Source organism: Rattus norvegicus, chromosome 3, assembly GCF_021556685.1.
Source record: "Rattus norvegicus strain SHRSP/BbbUtx chromosome 3, alternate assembly SHRSP_T2T, whole genome shotgun sequence".
In the NCBI taxonomy this organism is placed as follows: domain Eukaryota; kingdom Metazoa; phylum Chordata; class Mammalia; order Rodentia; family Muridae; genus Rattus; species Rattus norvegicus.
The window spans coordinates 124,886,774-124,911,653 of NC_141536.1; the positions used below are offsets into that span (position 1 = coordinate 124,886,774).

At 38.5% G+C, this 24,880-nt stretch overlaps 1 long non-coding RNA gene across 2 annotated transcripts in view; it reads right to left on the reverse strand.

Annotated features, from left to right (window-relative positions):
* Positions 1-22,103, reverse strand: part of LOC147995713 (uncharacterized) — a 49,719-nt gene extending 27,616 nt beyond the window's left edge. Inside the window, exon 1 of one of the 2 annotated variants that reach the window (XR_015683835.1) lies at positions 22,023-22,103. This is a non-coding gene — a long non-coding RNA (uncharacterized LOC147995713). The remainder of the gene's footprint in view (positions 1-22,022) is intronic. The other variant, XR_015683834.1, reaches the window with a different exon arrangement.
* Positions 22,104-24,880: the final 2,777 nt, after the last annotated feature.

Sequence of the window (24,880 nt, forward strand, 5' to 3'; positions counted from 1 at the left end):
GACTATGGGTGGACAATGTCTCTGAAGTTCCACTAATGTCCATTAAAAATAACTGGCAGCTACTTCACTATGCAGTGGTGAATGCAATACTAAAATGTAAGATCCAGTACACCATAAAAGCATTCCGTTTTTTGTAACAATTGCTTTGTCAGAATAGCAATGCTTGCTACAATAGTGAGGATGGGAACATCACCTTATTTAGCTGTGTAATCTTCAGTCATTCTCTGTTAATGTAAGCCTTGGTAAGTTTTTATCTTGAACTACTTACCTCCCTCCCTAGGGCCACCACACATATCTCCACCCAGGACAAGCTTTGTAGTATGGGCTTGTACTGTTTGAGCCAACTCAAAGCCAAGAAAGAATACTGTCATGTTCTACAATGCTTTATGAGCAGATTTCTGGATTCTAACCATGGTTGGCATCTCTCCACATCTGGTTAACAAAAGGGACTTGATACAACTGTCACTCCATTATACCTTTTACTGTGAGTAATATACCAGGCATAACTCCCTACTTGAACCATTGTCATTTATTTCTTATCTGAAGCCTTTTGTGAACTGCTGTAGAGGACATAAAATCTCCCAGATGTTCACAAACATTAAGATTGGGCTCTTACCAACCATTCTCCCAAGAACTCTGACTCAGCATAACCCTCAACACATTTGCTTTTGTGTAAGCTTAACAGGACTCCTTATCTGCTTTTCTCTTGTTTTGGTTTGCTGTTAATTTGTTCTTCATTTAATTGTGAATGATTTGATAACTTATTAACCAAATATACATGCCTTTCTAAACAATTCAGATCCATCAAGGCCTCTCTTAACTCATGTCTCATCATGGGGTATCAGCAAAGTCCTTAGACCAGTACCAAAATTTCTGCTGAATTAACTTCTCCTTCTCCTCCTTCTCCTCCTTCTCCTCCTTCTCCTCCTCCTCCTCCTCCTCCTCCTCCTCCTCCTCCTCCTCCTCCTCCTCCTCCTCCTCCTCCTCCTCCTCTTCCTCCTCCTCCTCCTCCTCCTTCTTGTTTTTTAAAAGCATTCCTATTAATACAATCCTATCCAGTCTGGTAAACTAACACAAAACATCACTTTGCCCCTTCCTAGCTTCCTATGCTTTCTTGTAATGTCGGATATTAATGAGAATTTGGGTCCACAACAACCAAGTGTTCCCAGTGGATTGTGTAAAGGACTAGTTTTCTTCATACTACCTCAGATTATGCGGACTTTGTCTCAAGAAGGCACATGTAGTTCATATCACATAGCTTCTCTGCTTTTATAACATAACTGAGCAGGGTCCGTGTGAGATCACAGACACTGAGCAAACAAAGAGCTTGCACGAGCCTGTACTAGGTCCTCTACCTGTATATTATGGCTGTCAGATTGATGTTAGTGTGGGACTCCTAGCAGTGGAAGCTAAAATTTTTGCCTGCTCTTGGAACTCATTTTTATTGGGTACCATTGTCCAGCCTTGAAATGAGGGCTTTTGTCTTGTTTTGGTTGTTGTTTCTTGGAAGCCATTTCTTTTCTGGTGGGAAATAGAAGGGCGAGTGGATCTGAGGGGAAAGTGTGGGGAAGCTGCTCTTTGACCCTGTCTTTGGCCCTGTCACTTCCTGTTTGGGGAAAACATAAATTTGATGTGTGATAATGAGCCCTTTATGATCCAAAAATTGAGACTTATAGGAAAACTTGGCAATGAGGAAGAAGATAAACTTGTTTGATGATAGATAGATAGATAGATAGATAGATAGATAGATAGATAGATAGATAGATAGATAGCACCCTCACATATATAATCTTGAATGCACAGGAAGCGATAATTCATGATTCAGTATGCAAAGAAGACATTACTAGTAACCCAGGACAGAAAAGTGTGATAGTCTTTCTCTTTGGCCTACCAGCTCTAAAATGTGATCAATCAATGCATTCATTTCATCTTTTTCCTGCCCACATTTTCTGGCATATCAGAAACAAGTTTAAGGACAGATTTTTTTCTATTGTCATTACTTGCTTATGCCAGCAAGTTCATTGAGCCTACTTACTATTGCATCTCATGAGGGGTTTCAGAAATTGTGATATATTCCCTGGACCATTGGTCATTTTCATAGTACCTTTTTATCCTAATGTGGTGGATCACATTCATCAAGAAAACTTGACACCACATACCACAGAAAAGAAGGCAGTCATCTTGGGGTTCAGTTAAGTGTATGCTACCTTCAAATGGATCAAGCTTCAGTTACATGTCTTATCACCTGAGGAGAAGCACAAAACTGTCAATAGCAAGTGGTTCATCGTCCCATGGTATATGAGGAAATGGAACCGTATTGAAATTGTACCTGATAGTTCTCAACTTTTGCTGTAATAATCTTATTTGCATGTCTCATTGCCTATAGCAAGGGTGACACAACTGCTTCTCCCAAACCTGTCTTTGATCCTGTGACTACCTGTTTGAGCTCTGATTGTATTAAGTTACCTGCCACCCCCACCCCGTGGAGATATGAACCAATTTCTATTCAACTCAGAAAGAGCATTGATGACAGATTGAAGAATGACTCAACACAAGTCTGGCTTGGTAAATCATTTAGCTTATTGAGGCCACTAACAAGAAGATAGATGCAGTAGGAACATAAATGTCTCGGGCAGTCGTACTACCAAATATCCACCACTGCAGAATTGGCAAGAATTCACAGAAGAACGCCACTACAGTGGGATTCCCTGCACACCTCTAGACAGCTATGTGGAAAAGTCTTCTCTCTCCTTGCTAATGTGAGTCATGTAACTTCCTAGAGAGCTTTGGGGCACCTCCCATTCCTTTATTTAGGGAATATTTCATTCTGAAGGAAAGAAATGCACAACACCACAGAGTCAGGTCATGATAATGGATTTTCATGCTTGGATGGCAAGACAGAATTTTATGCTTGTGCATGCTTTACTAATTTATTTTTTGGCAATAACAACAAAATCAACACCATCTTAGGAAAAACCTTCAATTTCAAATATTAAAAAACTCACACAGGAGTAATCCTTATAAAATGGCTTAGTATTTCTTCAAAGTCTTTGGACTTGATTCTTTGTATATGGAAGGAAGTTAGCTAAATCAACCTAAACTTCCAACTGAGAGTCACAAAAATTGGCATATGTGTGTGTGTGTGTGTGTGTGTGTGTGAAAGTTGATATACGTATTAAATTTTTGATATTTGAATTTTAAATTTACTATGTATTCTTTGAGAATTTCATTTATGTATACAATGTATGTCAATCTTATTCACCCCCACTATCCCTTCGATTCCTTCTGGATCTCTCCCCAACACCTCCCCTCTTAGTTATGTTCCTTTAATTATTGTTTAATATTTCTATAGCACTGGGGTTATAACCCAATCTACTCTGTATGGTAACAAGAAGTACATATATAGGGGATTCTTTACTATTATTCTATAATGCAGTCACAGACAACTAAGTCAATAAATCGCCACAGTTAAAAGGAGATTAATGGTTGAAACAATCTCAGGTGATACAAAAAGAAAAAAAGAAAATATTAAAGAAGGAGATATAAAGACTGTAACTATAATCTTTTAGTTTCAAGAGATTACTAGGTTGAAATTGCTCTCTTAATCCTCAGTAAAACATTCAGAGAAGAGGGTTTTAATACCGACTTGTGACATGCTTCAAAAATTCTTTTAGTCTTTGTTGATTATTATTTTTTGTAAAATGATACATCTTCATGTGAAATACATAGTATAAACTGAATAGCTGCAACGTCTTTGGAAATCAGAAACTGTGGTATGGTTCCCTAACAGTTGGAGATACCATATGAAGACACGGTTGGTTGTCTACTGAGAGAAATCAAGATTTGAAGTGTCAAATCCTAAGAAGTCTCTGATCCTAAGCCCTTATCCAGAGAACCCTCCTCTGTTCATGGACACTGTGCAAAGAAGCATAGAAGATGCCTCCTGATGGCACTCACAGTGGAGAACATGGCTATCTCCTCCCACTCTCCTCATACCCTTCAAGGAAGAAAGTTATTAAGAACAGTAAACACTATCCTCTTTGAATTTGAAATTCTTTATTTTAAAAATGAAAGTCAAATTAATCAAAGCTTTACCAAAGCAAGCACACAAACAGAAAACAAAAGTCAGAAAGAAATGGGTATATGGCTTATGGGTATATGGCTCATGAGTATTTGGCTCAGTGGGAGAATTCTTGCCTAGCATTTATGGTGCCTTGTGTTTTATTTCCTTTATTGCCAAAACAAAAACAAAAAAAACCTAAAATAAAATCTCCAGGCTATTATGCTCATTCCTGAATGGATAGTGTACTAATTTTTATCTCACTGTATACATATGTTATATATTCATGAATGTGAATTTATATATTTGGACTTGAAACTATTAAATTTTCTAAAACCTTTGATAATTAAGTTTCAGAAAAAATAATTTCCTACATACTTCACTGTGAATATCTCTCTGATAATATGTGGATTTTCTTTGTAACCAACAAGCAAATATCAAATCCAATGAATTTTATAATAATACCATTGTCTAATATGGTCCGACTATGTGCTATCAATTTCAAATTGTGTTTTATAGCTCAATTCTCAGAATGGTTTTCCACTCAGCTCCGTGCAATGAAATTAAATTATATGCAGCTTAATATCTTTTTATACAGGGCAATTTCTTAACTATTTTTTTCTTTTAGATCATTAATATATGAAGAATGTAAGATAATTAATGCACATAAGTATTTTCTTATCTCAGTCCTCTTGCCAATGTTTTGGATCTGCTCAATCTTCTTTTTAACAACAATTACAATAGATAAAAGAACTTTTATTTAACATATTTAGATTAAGCAGTCTATACTTTCATACATGGATGGCTGAAAAAAAATAAAATAAAAATGAACTTCTATAGTTCCACATGGTCAGAGCAGACCACTGCAATGCTCTATTACAAAGCGGACAAGGAGAGCAGAGTGTCCTTGTGTTCTCATGGCAGAAGAAAAGGCTTCTCAAGCTAGGGGCCACAGAAGTTGTGAGGTTTGGTCAGTTGTGCCTATGACATGGAGGTTAAAAGGAAGAACTTACATCCAGAAAGGTAAGTCAAAAGACTTTGGAGCTTTAAAGACTTGGGTACCGTTTGTGAGAATACCCTGAATGCATGAACACATGTAAACAGTTGTCAAACCACATTTAAATAAAATCAATTTTAAAAGGTCTTCCAGGGGAAACCAGCGTGCCTTTCACCACCAGATACCTTACAAAAGTGTGTGTAAGAAGACGGATGAAGGAGATGGTTAAACCACATGTGATGTCTTCTGTTTGATAATGAATTCTACCCATATCCACTAAAAGGAAGCTAGAAGCTATCTAGTGGCTCTGCTCCATGACCAAGCATATACTAATAATCACAATACTCCTTACACCATATCTACTCCCTTTGCAAAGCTTCTTTGGCCCTCCTTTATGGAATGCAGAATTTAGTAAATTATGCTTTTTCAGGAAACCCTGCCATGTAGCACAGTTGGAAAAGAAAATGGAAGAAAACAAAAACAAAATGCAAGCATACAAGAGTTCTCTACATAGGCAGACTTAGATAGGAGAAACACTTCAGATGTATGTAGGGAGAAGGCTACAATAAAATTTTGGTTTTTTCAGAGATATTTTTGCACACTGTGTTAAACATACCCTAAGCATCTATGCACTTTTATTCTGGAATTTCATGTGGTTTTAATTTCTTAACAGGATCAGGACATATCTTCAGGCCAGAGAACAGGAAGTAAATCAGAATTATAGGGCATGTAGATCATGTTTATGTACGGAAGTGCCTTAGTCTAATCAGGAAAATCTGGTGGTGAAAGAGTACTGACTGTTGCCTATTAAGAATTTTCTAGAGATTGACATCTTCTTTACTTGAAATATCTTATACTAGGAACTTAATATTAGTAAGGAGAGCAAGATATGGCAAAGCCTGTTCTTTAAATATTTTAAGGTCCATTTTCTAAGTAGAAGCATCTGACGGTTCAAATTATAAACACTAAAATTTTAAAGAGAAATTTAAAATTTCTCTTTAAATTGGATTTGACTATCCCCCTCCCCACCCACGCCCCGCCCCATACACACACTGACGTTTCAAGTCTCTGAGAGGCTAGGTGCTGCCTCTCCCACTTAGGTCAGCAAAGGCCACCTAGCTAGAACATATCCCATTACAGTTGTTTGGAACTCACATGAATACCACACTGCACATCTGCTGCATAGGGGCAGTGAGGCCTAGCTCCAGTCCTTGTATATTCTTTGTGTGGTTCAAACCCTGAGAGCCCCAAGGGTCGAGGTTAGTTGATTCTGTTGCTCTTCCTATGGAGTCCCTAAGCCTTCTGATCCTGAATCCTTCCTCCTATTCTTGATAAGAGTCACCAAACTCCACCCACTGTTTGGTTGTAGGTGTGTCTATCAGTCTGAGTCAGCTGCTGGTTAGAGTTTCTCAGAAGACAGCATGCTTCTGTTGCAAGTACAACAGAGTATTATCAATAGTGTTAGGAATTGGTGTTTGCCCACGAATTGGGTCTCAAGTTGGGCCAGGTGTTGATTGGAGATTCCCTCAGTCTCTGCTCCATTCCCCTGTGACTGCATTTCTTGTAGACAGAATAAATTTGGGGCTGAACATTTTGTGGGTGACTTGGTGTCTCTATTGCTCCACTGAGTTCCTTTCTGGCTATAGGAGGTGACCTCTTCAGGGTCTATATCTCCAATATAATGAGTCACAGCTAAAGTCAGCTCCATTGATTCTTGGGTGCCTCCATTATCCCAGGTCATCTCCTATAGATGCCCACCACCTCCTTATCCCTGTCAGTTGCAGATAAGAAAGAGGTTTCTAATCCTATGATTTAAATTTACTCAATAATTTAAATATTATTAGATTCTTAATAAACTAGTTCTAGAACACTCCCAAGTTTTCTATACCTGGTTAGCTGAAATTCCAATTTTCATAGTGATCTGGCTAGGATATAGTTTTTATACCTATATCTCCTTTTCTTCACTTACTTCCTCGTACTATTTTCAAAAACTTGTAAAGACACTCACTGGAGTGTTTTTAATTGTCAGAGTAAATTAGAAACAGTTGAATTATTGAGAGTATTACAATAAACTCATATTTGTTAACTCGTAAATTCAATTTAATAAATGTATGAAAAAAGTTTTATGATGTTGTACAAAAGCATGAAACAATCCCATGATATGTACTTAATTAAGAATGCTGTTCCATAAAACTGTTTCAAAAAACATACACACACACACCACACATGAGCCCATACACATACCAGTCATGAGTACACACATGCGTACACCACATATGAACATATACCCACAGCACAAAAGACTAAAAGATACAGCTTTTCCATATTCTAATTTATACATGAATTCTGTCTTTTAAAATGTACATTTCTTCCCCAAAAGTAAAACAATACATTTTACTTGTTTGCCTCTCTTAAAATGTTGCAAAGTTTTTGTAAGCTGTAAGGAATAACCTAATAACAGCTAGACAACTAAAGGATATGGCCAGTGTCAAGTAAGTGTTGTGACCATAGGAGGAAGAAAACTACCATAGAATTCAGGACTCCAGGACTTGGAGACTCTTTCCTTCAAGCCCAAGTCCCCCTACTACAGGCTGTTCTATTCCTTTATGTTAAAGATTCTATCCTTTTCATCATGTCCTGTTTTCTTTCACACCCTTATGCTGGCTATAAGTGACAGAAGAAATTGCTTCAAACTCATCCTGCGTCACGAAAGAATTTCTGAACACATTTTGATTGCAGGAGAAGTATTTCAAATTTATCTCTGTTCGTAAGCCAAAGTTTTGACATGCTTTCAAGCTATACATATACTTTATAGTTTGTAACAGTGGGTGACTATATAGGTAAGACTATATAAATAACATTGTTTTTAGGATTCTTTTTTTACAATTTTTTTAGGTCTATAGTACAGTGCTTCTTAAAATACAATGGAAGTTTTTGCCACTACCCTTCAGAAACAAAGGCATGCTAATGTGATTAATTAAAATAACAATTTTAGTAGCCATAATGTCATTTTTTTTGTTAAGTCTAGAATTAAAGTCAATAACAATTTAGTTTGGCTTTCTACTGGAAACCAACACATTTTTCAACGAATTTGAAAGAAATATTCTTCAAGCCATAAACTTTGTATTCTAATAAGAGATGCTTAGTTCTGTAAATACAGTGATGGACAAGCGAGGACCTGCTTTATAGAAAGCAGCTGGAGAGGAGATCTTGGTTTTGTTTAAACTAAGACGGATGGAGACACCCAACTGCACTGCCCACTCACTGGAAGAACTGGCTCTGAGCGTCAGAACTGTAAAGAAGAGGATTATCCATGTACAGTATCCCTGTACTGTACTATATTTCTATATTCAAATTTCTACAATGGGCTCCTTTTAAGAAACTTGTATTGAAGCCCTCTCTTCTTCATCTTTTGATTTTAAGTAGAGTCTCTCTGTGTAGCTCAACTTAGAACAGAGCTCCTTAGGTGCCAAGGTTGACCACAAATATATAATTCTGCTGTCTCTGTTCTCCAAAGGTTGAGATTGTACATACATCCCAACACATCTGACTTTCCTATACTATGTTTTGTACCTAGAAAATCTCTAGCCATGTTCTAACTCTGTATGGGAACAGCATATCAAGGACCCAAAACTTCAGATCCATGGGAAAATACCGAAGCCTTCTCTCGTAGTCCAAGTTGAATGTTGATAGTAAGTGCAAAAGCTGTCCATCAAAGCTTTCTCCCCTGAAGCTTTCAGTCTGAAGACAGCGTCCCTTTAGAGACTGCTCCTAATCTTGTGTCCCTTTTCAGTTATATGCAGTAACCCCACCTCTGTTCTACTATACGTAATGAACACGCTAAGCTGCTGAGGTGCTGTGGCCATTCTGTAAGAGACCCAGGTCACCCAATTCCAGATTTTCTGTGTCTGGGTGTCTTTTTGTCTGTCTTTTCTTCATTGCATCATGCCCAAATCAGATCAAATCCCTGAAGCCATACAAAGAGCACAGCATACCTCCATGGAAAAATGTCAGTTCTTTAACAACCACCATTTAATTTTCTTCTCAGCACTTTTTATTTTTCTACCTCATCTCAGAAATTCTCTTAGACTCCCTCCTGCCATGGTATGTCTTCCTTGCTAATCATAATGTAATGTAATCAATTTTTTGTATTTTCCAAATTAAAGAAATGTATCAAAAGTTTTCAGTTAGCCAAATATTAAACACCTATATACAGAAGGTGTGAATTAGAACTAGAGTTACCATATTACCATACTGTGATTGAGCTGGGTTAGCTCTACAAGGTTTTTTTTTTTTTTTAATATTGCCTCCAACAGTTTCGTACTAACCATTCCTAACAGCCACCCCATCAGCAAGACTCTACAGTCATCAGCACAGAAGTCCACTCCTGCTAACAGATTTCCTTGATGGGGTGGGAAGACAGAAACTGATTCTGTTGACCAGTGTTCAGCTGTCTTTAACAGGAACACCTCTACATGAATACTCCTTGCACTTTTGTCTGGCTTCACAAAGTGGAATTACAAATGATATAAGCTCACAGCCTTAAAGGGTCATTTTAAGGCAAAAAATATTCTGGCTTTCTACCCCTTTCATTTTCATAGGACTACAACAGAGAGTTAAGGCCTTCCAACTCCTTCCTTCTCCGCCATTCAAGTTTCTGGAATCCTGCTGGGAGCAGGAACATATAGGATGCCCAACAGTGAATTGATTACTTTATTCCCTGCTCTGAACTATTGCCTTTGTCCATAAAATCAGGAAGTTTAATTAGTTACAGATGCCTATATTCTATATCCTACCATGATATCAAATCCAATTCTTATGAACCTTGTGGAAATACTTGCCACTTTTCTATAATATAGGCAAGAACATAAAATGACTCATGGAACTACCGAGTCACCCATGTACAAAACTGACCTCTCACTGGGATGTGTAAAAGATGTAGTCTAGGTGTGATATAAGTGACATAAAGTCTTTCTAGATGTGACTCCATCTTACTCTGACACCATTAAGTCATGTGGTTTCCATCATTTAGCTGCCAAAGATTACCAGGGGAGTACCTTATGACCAAGTGCATTCCACAGATCATTGAAATAGGAAATCTATGTCCAGTCTCCCTGGAGGTTAAGTTAGAAAGATTCTAGCTCACCTATCCATGCCTAATTTTGTATGCCCTCACAGCCACCAATGTCAGTCTATTACAACCTCCTAGTAGGATAGACCTAATAGATCACAGTCTGTAGTGATCGATCTTAAGTTTCTTTTTCAAACAACTGCCTTGCCACATGTTATAACCTTTATAGTGAAAGAAGAGGGATCTGTAGCATCTACTTAAAATGGAATACCTGTGCTAATCATCCAACATGAGCAGCAATAATATTCCTTGCCTTTTGAAGTTCATGCACTGTGTAATACCCATCTCTTGGTTGTGCCTCGGATTTGTTTCTTCATAAAGAAAGGATCACATAAACCCTGGGTTGGCTTTTTCAGTGTTAAAAGACAGTGTATTCTGTTACCTTAGGTGCAAGTATCTGAGCCAGAGAAGAGAGAGAGAGAGAGAGAGAGAGAGAGAGAGAGAGAGAGAGAGAGAGAGAATATATACAATTCTACAATTCCTTGGATTAGGAGAAGCAAAGCAAAGCACCTCTACACCTAGACCAATGAGTCAAGGGTCAAGGAGTTAACTTTTAACAACTAACAAAAATGATATCTGACCTGCCATGATTACTGATTGATTATGAAAGCAGTTTTTTTTCCATGGTTGAGCCTTCATATGACTTTAGGCCCAGAGACAGGAACATAGATGTGCCCTTCTAAATATTTTAAGCTTCTGTTTTACAGGTAAACTTTATGCCATGGTAAATAACTCAATCCTGGTTAAATGCCCCACATTTGGTTAGATAGCTTAGTACCTAGACTGAGTTGTCAGTCACAGATCTTATTTGCAGGCACAGTGAGCATCCAGAGTTACTCACAGCTGTTCCACAGTGTCTCTTTGGGAGGAACACCCGGACACCATCTGCCAGTGGGGAACTAGCCAGCCCATTGTCAGGAGGAGTCACAGAAATCCCTTCCTCAGTCTTTTCACTTCCTCAAATGCATGCTCAAGCAGAACTCCTGCAGTTCAGTCTTGGCAAACATTGCTTCTGTTTCCTTAGCCAAACATTTGCATTTTCTAACTCTTTGTTCTGGGGTGTGCCCAACTGTGCTGTGTACCTGGCCTGAAGCCGATGCCCACATAGGAGTAGATGTAAGTCACTTCCATTTCTAGTTCACATGGATACTCACTAGGGCACTCTGTGCTAATGTCCCCTTGTGGGAAAAGAGAAAAAAAATGTAAAGAAACAAACAAACAAAATAAACAAAAATCTCTTTTAGTGGTGTAATCTGAGATACTGGCTTAGGTCCTGCAGTTTGTTTCTAGTTTCTAAAACAGAATGCACATGTCCAACAATACTGTTTGTTTTCACCATCAGCTAACACTTCAGGAACAAAGACCCACCACTCTTCTTGTTTAAGTTATGCAAAAAGGAGGCAGGAAAATGTTATAACGTTTTTCTTAGGGATGCAAGGCCACCCAGACCCAGAAACAATAAACTACTTGTGATCTAAGTATATGGGAAAAAAATTTAAAAAGGCGTGCTGGGGAACAGAGAAGGAAACGAAGGGTCTGAAAGGTGCTAATTATAAGTGAACTTTTTATCACACTTAGGGAGTGAGGTTTTAAACACCGCAACGGCTGTCAGTAACTCTGAATGACCTCTGTGTCTGCAAATAGGATGGTGTGAGCTTACTGTGTATTAACAGGACCCAGTCAATCACTACTTTCGACACTGAACATTTCACTCATCTTTCTGGATGAGTAGACAGGCATCATATAGCTTATAGCTCAGGAATGACAGTAAGAGCCCAGCACCTTGGGATGCAGATGTGGAAGAGACCCAACTTGGAGAATGCAGGGATGTGGAGGAGCACTATTGTACACCTTCATTCAGCTATACCTAACTTGGGTTGTGACTAACTCAAATTTATCTCCTGTGTTTTATAGCTTGATATTTTTTCAAAGAAGTGCTCTGTCCCAGAATAGAAACCTCATCAGCGCTATGCTAAAGAGGCAGGTTGAGGAGTGAGATTGACAGGGATTGTGATATTGAAACAATTGCTTTCACCAGCATTCCCTTGCCTCTTGGTATATGGATGTGGAATTGATGATGGGAAGAAGTGTACTGTGTGACAGACTGAGCTCCACTTAGGACAAGTGGCTCTAAGTGAAGTTAATGGGCAGAGAAAACCTTCTGTTCAGTTTTTCCCAGCTGTTAATTCTACTTTCCAGATTTTACACGTTTCTTTGACGAGAAAGACTGTGTTTTCCTTTTCTAAATACAATTTGATTTTCTTAAGTAATTAATTTATATAGGGTCAACCTTCACAATGTAGAGAAAGCAATGCTCTGTGAATGGGTAGAACTGAGCTCTGACTCAGCCTCTGTAGATTTCCACCCTGGTTTCTAAATCCCAAGATTAATACGACGAGCAGGGTCCCCCTCCCCACTTCCCTTGTATGCGGATCCGTGTGTGTACTTGAGTGTAACTTTAATACATAGAACTGTGTACACATTTTGCCTGTGTATAGGAAGAGCACAGGCACATATGATGCCATCTCTCTGAGGGCTCAAGGTTGATGTCAGGAAACTGTCTAACTCACTCTACTCATTGAATCAAGATCCAAAGCACATCCAAAGAGTGCCAACAAGGCTAGTTTTGCTAACCAGCTTTGCCTGTGAGTTCTGTCTCTGTCTCTCAAAGCTCCAGTGACAGCTGAGCTGCCACATCTCTCCAGGATTTTTAAGGTGTTCTAGGGGATCTGAGCTCCAATTTTTAAGTTAACATGGTGGCCACTTAAACTCCTGGGCCATATGCTAGACAGATAAATGGTTTACATATTTGCTTATATGTCTGAAAGAGCTATTGTAAATATTAAATCAAAAGGTTTAGAGAGAAACCAAGAGCCTAAGCAGTTGATGACTTTGTTTTGTAATTGCTTCTGTGGTATTGCTTGAAAAAAATGTTAGCTTTTGAACTTGTTTTAATTATTTTCTTTTTAATTTTAAGTGTATGTTTGCTTTGCCTGGATTAATATCTCTCTACCACATGCATGCCTGGTGCCTATGGAGGTCAGAAAGAATTTCACATCTACTGAAACTGGTGTCACAGAACCTTGTGAGCTACCATGTGAGTGCTGAGAGTTGTACTTGGATCATCTGGGAGGCCAACAAGTATTGTTAGCCCCCAAGCCATCTCCCCAGCCCGTCCCCGTGTTGCTTTATTTTTTTCTATTTGCCCGTCTTTGTTAGTTTCATTGCTATGATAATGCACTATTACCAAAAGCAACATAGGGACAAAAGGGTTTATTTCTCTTATAACTCTCAGTTATATATCTTATCATTCTGTCACTGAAGAAAGTAAGGGCTGAAACTTGGGGAGAGAAACTGAAGCAGAATAAGTGGAGTAATGATGTCTCCTGACTCATTCCCTCTGCCTTACTCAGCCTGCTTCCTTAGACAACCCGGAACCAACTGCTCAGGAATGCTATTGCCCATGGTGAAGTGGGTTCTCCAAGTCAAGCAATAATCTAGATAATACCCCACAGAGTTTCCTGTAGGCCAACTTAATTAGGTAGCTTCTCAATTAAGATTCCTTCTTTCCAAATACATCTAGGTTTGTATTGAATTGACAAAACAAACAAGTCCATAGCCCAAGCTCATAAAGATTAGATGGGGCCTAAATGAATAATGTTGGGACACAAAGGGGAAGACGCTTCCCCTTGATTTTATCTCTTATCTATTTCAAAGGGGACACATCTGGTCTCCATCCACAAGATTCACTCATTCGCTCAGCCAGATTTTATGGAACCCTTACTCTCCTACACAACTCCTTCCTCTTCTCAACACCAAATAAAGATTTCCAGACATGTATTTCACCTTTCGGTAAGGACCAATGGTGAGATAACACAGTGTGCTAAATCCAGTTACAGTTGGGGATGATTGGCTGTTAATGTTCTCTCAAGAACATTGTTCAGTGGTGGGCAGAGACACAAAGGACACCAAAGGCCTGAAGGAAAATCCAAGGGGGAAGAGTTAGGACTCTGCAAGACTCATGAGAAACATGAGTTTGTTTCACCCAGTTATGTCCCTTTTGTTAGAATTTGACAACAATCTCTTTTCAAAGAGGCACATGTACTTCAATTTCAAGGTCTAAGAAAGCAAGAAAGCAAATTCTAAATATATCATGAGATATGATTTTGGCTCTAAAGCAAGGGTGATATAGAGCGCTCAGAACTGGGAGCTACACAGACTTTTGGAAAATATTGAATGATGACAAAGCAAATATTAAAACAAGGGAGCTAAACTTAGTTAGCTCTCTCTCTTCTCTCTCTCTCTTCTCTCTCTCTCTCTTCCTCTCTCTCTCTCTCTACTCTCTCTCTCTCTCTCTCTCTGTGTGTGTGCGTGTGTGTGTGTGTGTGTGTGTGTGTGTGTGTGTGTGAGACTGTTTCTGTGTCTGTGTCTGTGTCTGTGTCTGTGTTTTACATTGGATTAGCAGTTAAAATGCAGATTCCAGGATATCAGAGACTCAACCAGAGTTTGTAAACACAGCTCAATCCACCTGGATGCTAATGGGAGGTAAACCAACAGCTTTGGTATGCAGGAGACCCTACCAGTATGTTTTACTGGGAAGGCCATTGGGTGCTTAAGGTAAATATTTCCTCTAATACAGACAAGAATTCAGAAGCAATATTATGATTAATTCCCCTAGGCTGCCTTGTTGTGATGGAAAATTTTGAGAGAAGATACAAACAAAAGCAATGAGATTCAGCTAATCTCTTTCTACCTAGGAAAGCTTATTCACACCCGTCAACGTGGGCAGTTGCCCAGGAGGCAACCTTGGGAAAAGGTCCATGGAAGGATTATATCTGATTTGCTATTCCCTAATCATCAACCCAAAGCCCAGAATCCTAGTTCCTACTGGGCAAAATGTTCTCTAGAGCCTAACAAGACCTGTACTCTATCCCACATGCCTTAGAAACAGGTCAAGATTAACTAAACAGGCTTAAGATTTACTTGCGTCTGTGAATTGCGAGCATAGTAAACACTTGCTTTAGGGCTCTGGTGCAAGGGATCACATCTTTCTGTGGTGCTATAGGTTGCAGGTAAAAGGGCAGGTCCAAGTCTTTGGAAGAAGATGCTTCCAGAACCCATCCAGACCCCAGCATTTCCTCACTTCTGCAGAGTTGGTCATCGGGGCTCTTGGGAGGATTTAAAGAAGAAAAGGCATGAGCTTCAGTGAAGGCGTGTTTCATATAGGTGTTTGTGCATGAGGAAAAGAAAAGGGATCCCAATGAAAAGGAAAAAAAAACATGTAAAGTTCTGGAGAAAAAAAAGAAAGAAACAATGGGAGGTCCCCAGCAACACGTTTACATTTGGTTGCAGGTAAAATTTAAGCCATCTGACTAAAACCATTCCTTTGCCTACCACTCTTTTTACTCTTACACTAAAACGCTTTCCATATCAGTTTCGACAGTTCTCATAGAATAACTGCTGCCATTTTATTGGCAGCAGAAATTTGAATCCAAACCTCAGAGTCTTAATGAGCCCTTTGCTCATTCATAGTGATGAGTCAGGGAGAAATCAGATGGAATATGGTCTTAACTATGAAATATTTTAACATTTTTACAAAATGAAAAGTGAAGTTAAGAATAACATTTGCTTCCACACTGCAGTTATTCCTGCTGTTCATATCCCTTAATATGAATTAAGAGATACATACTATCAGATACAGTCTAATTTTTGCTCCAGAAATAAAGGTCCAGATGGTGTGAACTAAATCGTGACAAAAGTATTTTAGCTAGCATCAAAGAAGGTTACGTTATCCTGGTATACACTATTAAAAGATTAGGTGAAAGGGGAAAGTAAATAAAGGCTAAGGACTGAAAAGGGAAAGGAGGAGGAAGGTGGAGCTGTTTAACTCTTAAAGATCACAGCCTTTTGTTATTCTGGAATCAATCCTGTAACTATGGGTCACACCTTTTGAATTCTTCATCTCTCAAGGACGTTTTTTTATGTTTTAAAAAGCTGTATGTAAATCTTATATAAAGCTTATAATCAAAATGAGATAAGGTGGCAGAATTCCAGCCAAAAGCCAAACCGCCAACTGCAAATCTGTCCAGTTGCATGACTAATAAATGTCCCATTCTTTTTCACCTTTCTTTTTCAGTATTCAGAAACTCAAGGAGAGCAGCCTCTATCTAGAAGAGTCCTGACAAGTCAGGAGGAGAAGGTAAAGGACTTAGAGGAGGACTGAGTGTGGAGTAGTAGAATGCAAAGATTAATGTGCCATGACTTTGAGTCCAAAAAGGTAGATTTTGGATACCTATGCTGAAGAAAGACATAGACGGTTAGAGCAGCAAAGAGACCATTAATAGGAAAGTGGAAAATGGGGGTTTTGAGAAGAAATGTCTACATCTCAAGGCTTTTTGGAACTTTCTAGAACTACTGCCAGTTCTAGTGCCTTAGTTACTGACCTGCATCCACAGCTGTGTGACCTTTTAAGACTGTACTTGAACCTTAGGAGTGATGCCTTTTAGACCATCTTATTGAGGTTTGTTTTTAACACATTGTTCAGATTCCTTTAGATTCAAATACCTTGTAACTAGAAGTCCGATGATATGGAAGCCACCTGACTCTTCCTCCTGTCATCTCCAAATGTATCAGACCATCATATCTCTGAAACAACAATCTCTAAAGATGTGTTATCATCATCTGCCTCATCTCAGAGTATGTGGATGTATCTAAAGCTACTTGACCTGTCTAAATGTTTTAATTGATTAAAAGGTAAAACAAAAGGTGACTCGTTTTATGCATATTGAAAGTATTTGTGCTAAAGCTAAATGCATACTATATCTTTAATATGTCACGATATATTGTGAATGCACAAGAATGATAGTGTTGTTTTAAGTTAGGGTTTCTGTTGCTGTAACAAAATAACATGACCAAAAAGTAAGTTGGAAAGGAAAAGGTTATTTGGCTTACACTTCCATATTGTTGTCCAACATCAAAGGAAGTCAGGAGAGGAATTCAAACAGAGCAGGCACCTGAAGGCAGGAGCTGTTGCAGGGGCCAGAGTATAGGGGGTTTACTACTTACCAGCCTTATATGTGTGCCCTATATGTTCTGTTATAGAACCCAGGACCACCAGCCTAGGGATGGCACCACCCACAGTGGACTATACACTCTTCTATCAATCACTAACTAGGAAAATACCTTACAACTTGATCTTATGGAGGCATTTTCTCAATTGAGATACCCTCCTTTCAGACAACTCTAGCTTGTGTCAAGTTGACATAAGAACTGCCAGCATGGTATACTATATGTTGTCTCTGAACTACTTTGAGAACTGTGTGCTAATGAACCTTCTCCACATAGCAGACTGTACTTTAATCATTAGGTTGAAACTACAAAGAAGTGATTTCCTTTTTATTTCACTACCTTTGAGGATTTTTGTATAGTTTCTCACTATGTAGTCCATTTTAGCTTCAAAATTACAATCCTCCTGCCCACGTCTATAGAATTTCAGATTTATAGCTTTGGGCCACCACACCCAGTTCATTCTTTTCTCTTTATATTGAGCTGTCTTCATCCAAATTTGTACTGAGACCATCATGCCTTCTTGGACTTGTCAACTATCAGATCCCATTAATATTGGCACGAATTTTATCTCAATGTCTGTACTGCTTTTCCCTTGGAGTGATATAATATATTCACAACTGATTCTTTTAGTCATAGATCATGCTGTGTAAATCTTGCAAGCATTTTCAACTATATAAATACGTCTTGTCCCAACAATAAAGTGAAAACCAGAAAGTGCTGTCTTTAATTGTTAAAACGGATTGCATAGAAAATGCTTCAAGACTATCTGCTAAACCCACATCTCAGGATCAGGGTTCTATATAGGACCATTGACTCCCTAAAAGGACTCTACAACCCAGAGCTGTTTCCTTTAGATACCCGAATCCAATAAAGTGACTTATCGCCATGGAGGAAGCAAGCGGGCTCTTGTTCTCAAAGAATAAGAAGACCTTACCGTGTGTCCTCAAGATAGAAATTTTATGAGTCCCAAGAGATAGAAACAACTCCAGATGTGAGAAGCATTGATTGAACTCTCCCTGAAGACTTGGAAATGCCCTTGCACATTGCCCATTACTTATATTTCTGGTGGGTTTTATGGTCTGTGTCATCCAGCTTTGAGACAATGGATTGAAAAACAGTAAAGGAATCCTTCCAGGTCTGTATGGTGTGAGTCATCTTTACCATTGAAATTTCCAGTCACAGTCTGAGGAGAAGAGACATCATGTACTTAGCTTTTGGCATGGTCTCAGAAGTGGCTTTGCCAAAAAAAATGTTCAGGAAAGAAGGATGGCAAGGGATCTGTTGACCTTTATTTTGTAGTTTAATTGCATTTGAATGTCTTTGAGTCCCTGTGAGTGATGATGGAAGAGCTCGTTGATGTGTAAATACTATCAATATTCTTTCCCAAGAGGAGTGAGTGTGCTGATTAATGAAGCCTTCCAAATATTATGGAAACCACTTAAAATTTTAGAAACAACACATCGTTAGCTCTAAAGATTTGATCTATATTTACTTGTTACATTTGCATAACAGACCAAGATAATAGGTCTAATCTATTTTGCAAAAATGGCTGAAAGTGTCCTCTATTTTCTTTATCTGAATCTCTTTGGTGTAGAATTCCTAAGTATTCTGACCTTCTGGATCTTAGCTTCCTGCCTCTGATCAAAGTTGCTTGTTATTCATGGATAACCTTAGGTTAAATAGCCTTCCTTGCCTTTTTTGAGGCATGTCAGTTTTCAGCTATCTAGCCCAGGCTTGCCCACATGGCAATTAGTTAGGGTCTAAGTAAAGAAATAGAAGTGTAAAACCTTTTGAATGGCTATATCCTCAGTTGGCAAACCAACACATTTTCATGCAATGAAATAAGGGATTATAAGAACCAGCTTATATTTAAGGAGTAAATAGAAACTCTGCTTATTGAAGGAAGGGCCAACAAAAAACTTTGATATTGCCATGCCTATCACAACATTCACTTTTTACTCTCAGGTCTGAAATGAGCATACAAATCCATATGGCTATGATATTCAAAAGTAAAGTGCGAGTTACTGAACTGTAGATCCCTGTATCAGGTTTTCATTTCCATGTCGATGGTGAACCAAACCTCTCTTGCTCCCAAACTATCATGCCCCTTTTATATCAATCACCTACAAGTTGAAATTGTTTATTGTTACTTTTATTCAAGCACTTGCTTCATCAGCACAGCAGATAGTAAAATTCATCATTGACAGTGTTTCTAGGTCAGACGAGAAATGCCAGGTGAATGCTTTTCTTCAAAAATGTTCTTACTAGAATTGGATGGGAAATACTCTCTACACTCCTACTAAGCCATGCTTCCAAATTCAGGGGAAGAATGGCAGAGACAGATGTTTGTGTTTCAAAAAAAACCCTTATGAACTTCTGATACATATCAAACTACCTCTTCATGCTTAATGTTTCACTATGATCCTATTAGATCATTGAAGTCATTTTAGATAGCAACATTTTTTAGACATTTAATTAGAATTATGATTTTTTTAAAAAAAATCTATGTTACAGCTGTGAAAACTCAAGAAACACACTTGACCAAAGTAACCTGAATCCTTATCTGCAAAGGCTTTGCAATAGCTGCTTATCTCTGAGATTCCTATCAAATTGGTTAAAAAGAATGCTTCATAAACTCTGAGACTCTCAGCAAGTAAGAGGCAATGTCACCATTAGCTACCCCCTTAGTTACACATAACGGCACTGAGAATTTATCAGCTGATTCTGTGTAGATTAATCTAATAGTGAATCTTACTGTTTTCCTGGCCTGTAGGACACATTTGTCTCTCTGATCTTTCTGAATGAGATTTGCCCAAACTGACTAATTCCTATCTTTGACATATAGCCCTGTAAAGTTAGAGTCATGTTGGAGACTTGCAAACAGGCACTGAAGTTAAGGAGTCATTTTTGTTGATGTCATTCCATGAGGAACATGTTATGCATGACAAGAAATTGGATTCATGAATAATGGGCTCCTGAGAGCATTTAATGAACATGTGGCATGTCTTTTTATAGGCATATTTGAAAACTTAGTTCTAAAAGCAGAAATACCGATTACCTTTTTGTGTTCAGTGGGATGAGCTGCAAAGCTAGAAATGGCTTTGTAATAGTGCTGAGACATAGAGAAGTGGATTAGGTGAACAAGTTAAAAGGAAAGTGAAATAAAGGTTCTTAGATTATCGTCTTTGTGGACACACACACACACACACACACACACACACACACACAGAGAGAGAGAGAGAGAGAGAGAGAGAGAGAGAGAGAGAGAGAGAGAGAGAAGGGACTCAATTTAGAGTTAGATTTTTTTAGGTTCATGTGTTATGTACACTTGGATTTAACAAGTCCAAGTACAACAGATGATATTTTTAAAACAGTACTGTGTCTCAGGACTGGGGAGATAACTTGGGAATTAAAAATCTTGTTCTTTCCAATGGGCTAGATTAGGTCTCCAGCAACCATACAGTGGTGGTTCACATCCATCTGCAATTCCAGTTATAGGAGAATCTTATGCGTTCTTCTGACTTTTTGAGGACCGAGTACTCACGTGGTACACATACACACATGCACACAAAACACATACATACATACAATGAAATGAATACGTTAAAAATTCTGTGGCAGTATATATCTTTACCAAATGCATGTGGATTTTCCTTGTTATTACTTTCTAAACAATGCAGGGTAACTATTTGTACAAATTTATATAAAGTTATGTGTTATCTAATCAAGAGATTAAGGTATATGAGATGCTGTGCATTGGTTCTAGATAGACACTACAATAATTTATAAAAGAAACTTGATCATGCACAGAGTTTGATATCTATGAATGGCTGTGGAACCAATCAATATCCTGATGATACTGAGAGATTACTATTCATATTAAAGGCGAGAGTGGGACACCACATACTGTAGAGACTTTCATGCGGAGGGAAAGGTTTCTTCCACAGAAGTAGGAGAGATCTGGACAACCATGGCACACTTTCAGGAAAGACATTCATACAATAGACTGTATAATAGCCTTAGTTAAGAGAGAATCTTATGGCTACATCATTTATATATAAAAAAAAGATAAGTGCTATCTATGCTTTAAATTGTCACTTCCTTCTGAAGTTCATGGTGACAAATGTGTTGATTTAAATTGTTATCTGTGAAAAGGTTTGATGAAAAGACTCAGAAAGAATAATCCAATGCCTGAAAGTTCTTGAAACACACACACACACACACACACACACACACACACACACACACACACACGCATGCAACATGCATGCGCACATAGGGATTTCTATTTTTCAAAAAAATAGATAAACACTACATTGAAGCCTTCTGATTCGGCTGTTCGCGGAGGAGTGGCCTGTGTCTACTTCTAAAGTGCTGACGGCTTTTTTCTTCCAATTCTCCTGGGGCTTCAGAAATACTAGGAACAAATTCTCAGAAACCATGTTTATGTGCTACCCAAGAAGGAAGGTCTGCATTGACTAATATACTTATAAAGCGTCTTTCTGGATCAAGTGAGGTCTGCTCTTTTCTTTTTCCTTTCTTTTTCTTCCCTCTGCCTTGTTTTGTTTTATGACCACTGGCAAACTGATGCCGGGACAGGTTGAAATGCCTTTCAAGTACTTTTGATGACCACCATGAAAACAAACTGCTTTTGGCTCTTATGTAGACACGGTGTCTGAGAATTGTTATAGTCAGTTCTTACCCATGACTCCTGAAGCTCCCCAACATTACAACAAGCACCCCAATTCATAGCCTCATGTACTCACAAGATTCCTTAGAGTGTCTTTAAGATCCTGAATCTTATAAAACAGCTCCCGCTCATAAAAGCACACACAAACTAACCATTGTGGAGTGTTTTTTAAATAGAATCAGGAATGAATCCATGACCTTGTGGCCCTGAGGTGGGAACACTATCTATAAACTTGCCCAGACGCTCTGCCTGTCAGTAGGACATTTTCATTGAACAAAGGTATAAAAAAAGAAAGGACCAGGATAAGCCAAAATTTCTTACATGCCACAGCTCACTTGATTCATTTTAAACCTTGTTAACATTTGCTAACAAGAAAGTTAAGAACGTTAAGCTATAAAAATAGGAATGTCTTGCTAACTAAATAAATGTATGTGTGAACCCCGGATTCTGCTTCTTGCTCTGGATTGACTCTTGATCGTGCAAAAGGGAAAAGAAGAAAAGTGTGTGTGGGGGGGAGGTGGGGTAGCTTTGGCTTGTAAAATCTCTAATAAGTCCTTGGAGTTTTTCTTCCTTGCGTGTTTCTCGGAGTTGCTGTTGATTTCATTCTTTGCAGGATTCAAATGCACATGGGTTGTTTCATTAACCCAGAGTCCAGTGGACAAGATTAAGTGTCGGAATCTTATCTTTAAAGATCCCAACAAGAACACAGAAATAAGAGAGTGACGTAAGTGCCAGGGTGATGATGCAAGTCAGGATTTGGATCCCGAGTCACACTGGACTTCCTTTCTTCCTATCTTTCCATTAACTTCCATGTGTGTGTGTTTTTCTAGGGGCTCGTAAACTGCTTCCTCTCTTTGGTTTCCTGTTCCCACTCTGGTTTTTGTTACTTCCTTATAGGAAACAGCTTCCTCACCGACCAGTAAACAACATTACTGCTTGCATTAGTTTACTTATAAATCCTTCCTGAGAAAGTGAAATTTGCCTAAGAAGAGTTGGTGTTATTTTCTTTAGTAGTTTTCTTTTCCTTTTCTTCCTCCCTCCAGGTTTACCTTTCTCTAATATGAAGATTTCGAAGAAATAAACCTAACACATTGGAAGCAAAAATGTAGAAACTGAAGACGAAAATTTTAGTGAAATCAGAGACATTGAACGGCTGCACTCTTGGCAGAAAATTATTGCGGTGGACTTTTGGGTTAGATAATTTTAGAACTCCCCAAGTCATCAAACAGAGAAACTGTTTCTGAAGTGTCAACCTTCTGACAGCTAAGTTCAAAAGTCTTAAAATCACAGATTTATCTTGATTTTGTGAGTCAGATTTGACCATCACAAACCTAGATGGTAGGCAGTATTATCTTCATTCTGTTTGTGACAAGATAGCCTTGCAGATGCCAAAATTACCTCCCTGTATCAAAGCAGATACCAAGTCTCTGAGGCGCCATTTGAATATGGGTCTTGGCTAGCAGACTCTTGGATTAAGGGCTCTGTCTGTGCTTCATGGGGATAATGTGGTCTGGTCTTCAATCATTGGGCCATACAGAAGTTTCGAGTGCTCCTCCTCCTAGGCTGTGTTGTTGCTGTTTCTTAGCTCTGCCTGGTGTTCCAGACATCACCTGTAGAGCTGCTGACAATTCCTTCTCTCTATGGCTTTGTGTCTTCCACCAACTACATCTTATGTTTCACAAAGAATGGCATCTCTGTTGTTGGCACCCCTCTCAAACCTGAGAAGCCATGCTCAGGCAGGGCTAGTTTTCATATCTTCCTTGATAATTACCTCCTCCCTCCACACAGATGGTCTCAGGGGAACATGAGAGGACAAAAATGTTAAAGGTTTAATAAGTACATTCCAGAGGAAAACTTTTGTTTACGTATGTATCCTGGCTTTCTACTCCCTATCATCTACCGTCACACACTTCCAACCTCTAGAAAGCATGTCCAAGTATGATTTGGTTTAATGGTATTCCAGATCTAATTTAAAAATCAGAGGTGCTTTTTTTCCTATTTATTTTGCATCTCTGGTCCACTTAAGTAAAAAATGGAAGGGAATGGCCACCCCATAAGAAGACCAAGAGTACCAAATAACCTGTACCCCTGGGAGCTCCCAGAGACTAAGCCACCAACCAAAAAGCATACATGATCTGGTCCAAAGTCCCCAGAAATATGTACAGAGGACTGCCTTGTCTGACCTTAGTGAGGGAGGACTGTGAAGGTCAACATTTGTGAGGTATATAAATAAAATAATTAATAAAAAGAAAAAGGAAGAAGTAAGGTGGTCTTTGCACAGTAGCCTGATGCACATTCTTCATGGGTCTAGAGAGGAGGGATGAGGGTATCCTCATACTTTAAGATCATATGTGTTTGACTTCTGTCCTATAAAACTGAATCTGTGGAGGATTAGGTATTGGTTTTATTATACCTCATACTAAATTCATAAATCAATAGAAAATTTAGTACATTTTATTTAGAGAAATTGCCAGAAACAGGATAGGGGGTACTCAGCACTAGACGAGAATATGCTGGCACAAAAGTAAATTTGGTGGCACCTCAAGTCACTGTTTACAAGACAGGGCCATACTTTCCCATAAAGGGTCCTTCCCGGGGTTGAAACATTGTTGTTGAGGCTTACCTTATTCCTACAACCCAATATGCAGCAGTAGGAAGCCTCAGGAAAATGATTTATGGATCTTAGCTTGGACTGATTATATTTCATATGGGGGAAGATATGTAGTTATGCGGGCTTAGTATCATCTACAAAATGAACATTTAAAAGGTAGATGTTTAATTAAAATATAAGAGGGAAAAATGAAAAGTAATTAGTTTGATGTAATCTATTAACATTTTATTTTTATTTGGGTAGAAAGAAAAGGAAATTGGATATATTTATTTTTATTTATGACTCTTAATTTTTAATCTTGTTAGGAAAATGGATCACAGAAC